Source organism: Myotis davidii, unplaced genomic scaffold (assembly GCF_000327345.1).
Source record: "Myotis davidii unplaced genomic scaffold, ASM32734v1 scaffold346, whole genome shotgun sequence".
NCBI classification, from domain to species: Eukaryota; Metazoa; Chordata; class Mammalia; order Chiroptera; family Vespertilionidae; genus Myotis; species Myotis davidii.
Genome location: NW_006297386.1, coordinates 1,777,326 through 1,780,953, shown reverse-complemented (window position 1 = coordinate 1,780,953; position 3,628 = coordinate 1,777,326).

The following is a 3,628-nucleotide window of genomic DNA, read 5'->3' as shown; positions in this document are numbered from 1 at the left end:
TTTTTTAATTCTGGGATTTATTTACCTTCTATAATTGAAACTTTGTAGCCTTGAGTGGAGCTCAAAGCTGGCCAGGGTGGGCGGGAAGCTTGGCTTCCTCTTTCGCCAGAGGCAACCCAAGCCTGCTCACTCCAGCTCCATGGCCATGGCCGGCTGAAAGCAGGTATCTGGGGTTTATTTATCTTCTATAATTGAAACTTTGTTGCCTTGAGTGGAGCTCAGAGCTAACCGCAACAGGTGGGAAGCTTGGCTTCCTCCATCACTCGAGCAACCAAGCCTCCTGCTTGCTCCAGCTCCATGGCTGCCTGCTGCCATCTTGGTTGGGTTAATTTGCATATAGTCACTCTGATTGGCTGGTGGGCGTGGCTTAAGGCATAGCAAAGGTACGGCCAACTTGCATGTTTGTCTTTTATTGGTGTAGATAGTTTCACTGCCTTAAAATCTTCTGTGCTCTGTCTCTTCATCCCTCCTTCCCTCCTCTAACCCCTCGGAACCACTGATTTTTTCAGAATGTCCCATAGTTGGAATCATACGGTCTATAGCCTTTTCAGATTTGTTTCTTTTTCTTACTAATATGAACTAAATTTTCCTTATTTCCTTAATTGTCTTTTCATGATTCTATAGCTCATTTCCTTTTAGTGCTAAATAATATTCCATGGTCTGGATATAACACAGACTATCCATCTACCTATTGAATGACATCTTGATTGTTTCCAGGTCTGGGTAATTATGAATAAAGTTGATATAAAACATGCATATGTAGGTTTTTGTGTAGATAGAAATTTTCTACACATTTAGGTAAATACCAAGAAGCACGATACTATATTTATTATCTGGTAAGAGTATGTTTAATTTTGTAAAAAACTGTATTCCAAAGTATCTGTACCATTTTGCATTCCTACCAGCAATGGATGAGAGTTCCTGTTGCTCCACATTTTTGCCAGCATTTGGTGTTGTCAGTGTTTTGGATTTTGGTCATTCTAATAGGTATACAGTGGTACCTCATTGTTGTTTTAATTTACAGTTCCCTAATGATATATGATGATGAGCATCTTTTCATATGCATACCTGCCATCTGTATAACTTGTCTAGTAAGATGTCTATTCAAGTCTTTCATGCTTTTTTTAATCAGGTTGTTCATTTTCTTAATGTGAGGGTATTTTTCCCCTGACATCAAGTATATGGTGTCTTTTCCAACACCAATTAATTCTCCAATTCTCTGTCACCAACTGAGTGTCCAACAAATCAGTTGACTTCTGGCACTATCTACCTGGAGCCAGTCTCAGGTCCCACAAATGAAAAGGCCCAATCTCCGAAGTCTGCCCTCACTTCAGATGCCAACTACTAACGAGATGCCTCCCTACCCACATTTTTGCTCAAACAACTACATCTTAGGGGTTCCCATGAACCCCTCTCAGATTCATTCATTTGCTAGAATGGCTCATAGAACTCAGGAGAACTCACACACTTACGTCTTTTGCAAATATTTTCTCCCAGTCTGTGGCTTGTCTTTTCTTTTGTCAGTGTCTTTCACTGAGCAGACTTCTTTTTTTTAAAATGAAGAATAGCATTTCTGTTTTTCTCATGGATTGTGCCTCTGGTACTATGTCTAAAAAGACACCACCATATCCAAGGTCACTAGGTTTTCTCCTATGTCATCTTCTCGGAGTTTGATACTTTTGCATTTTACATTTAGGTCTATGATCCATTTGAGTTAACTTTGTGAAGGGTCTGTATCTGTATTCTTTTTTTTTTTTTTAATTTTTAGTTTAAAAATGTAAGGCACATTTTTTTTTTTTTAATGTTGATAGTCAGTTGACAAATTATATGTATTTTTAGTTTAAAAATGTAAGTCACAGCCCTGGCCAGGTAGTTCAGTTGGTTAGAGCATTGTCAAAATACACCAAAGTTGTGGTTTTGATCCTTGGTCAGGGCACATACAAGAAGCAACCAAGGAATGCATAAATAAGTGGAACAACAAATTGGTTTTTTTCTCTCTCTCCCTCTTGCTTCCTCTCTCCCTCCCTTCCTCTCTCTCTCCCCAAAACCAATGAATAAAATTGTTTTAACAGTAAGATAAATGGATATTTCGCTATGTTACTCTTCGTATAAAAATGAAGATTGGTATTTAGAGAATATATACATGTAGTTACTTAAGTATCCATCAAATGTCTGTTAAAGAACAAAATTCCATGAGTAAATCTGAAGATCTAATTGGCTTTATGAAGTGATTAATGAGTCAAGCAGAATTCCACTTAGCAACTAGAAGGGCATTTTGAGGAGTTGTACAAAATGGAAGGTTTTTATCATGTCGAGGTAAGAGACATCCAAACGCGTAGAGAATTTTTATGAGTTTATTTGAGCCAAACTAACAAAATTGCTGGGAAGCAACATTTCAATGGATTGAGAAAATGTTCCAGAAAATGGCAGTTTGCTGATAGATTAGGGAGGTGGGAGAAAGCAAAGCAGGTAAATCTCTGAACTTGGATTAAAAAGTAAAATGGATAGATAAATGCTTCTTTTACATTGGTGGGTGTAAGATAATGAACAATGAACATTTATAGCACAGAGATGGTATTTGGCAACAAGTTAAGATCTAGTGGGAGATTGTGCCCTGAGGTGCCTGGGGACAAGGGGGTTACTCTGACATTCCAAAGGCTTGTTACCTAGATGCAAAAAGACAATAGAAAGGCTCAGATAAGGTAAAGATTGACCTTTGTCAGGGAAGATCCCAACGTAGGACATGACTACCCACCATGACTCACTTTTAGTTGGGAATTTTTATGTTCAGACCATCCTATGTGGTTACTTTCCGCCTCTGAGTTTTAAGGGCCTGCCATGCAGGTCTCAGACCCCTGAGCTTGTCTCCCCTTTTTTTCATTCACCATAGGCAGCAAGAGGGCGGAATCAGAAGTTAGAGAGTGGGTATTTCAGACCAGGATACCTTCCCTTAGACAGCAGGGAGTCTTATCAAGAAGATTACCCCACAGTGTAGTCCAGAAAATTCCAGCCTGGTTAGTTTAAAAATTCCAGTCCTGGGTGACCCCGAAAGTGCAATTAGGCCTCATTAACTTTTGGTTTGGTGACATGGGTTAGACAAATTGACTCCACTTAGACCTGTTGTTTCTTTATGTCTCCAAACAAAAAAGAAGGTATACTTGTTTCAGCAAAGACATAAAAAAACCCACAACGAAATAAAAACAAACTTAAAATATTAGTTGCTCTGGAGCCCGGTCAGCGTGGTTCAGTGGTTGAGTGTCAGCCTATGAACCAGGAGGTCACGGTTCCATTCCTGGTCAGGGCTCAGGCCCAGGCCCAGGTTGAGGCTCGATCCCCAGTAGGGGGTGTACAGGAGGCAGCCAGTCAATGATTCTCATCATTGATGTTTCTATCTCTCCCTGTCCCTTCCTCTCTGAAATCAATAAAAATATACAAAATATATATTAGTTGCTTTGGAAAGGGAAACTGGGCAGCTGAGGGATAGGGGTAGTAGAAAGCCTTCCGTGTACCCTTCCTCGTTTTGGAATAACGTCAATGAATTACCTATACTGTCGAAAGGTAAAAGTAAAACAATTTAGTCATGAGTTTGACGTTCTTTACACAAGGAAGGGTAGTCTATAAATTGAGG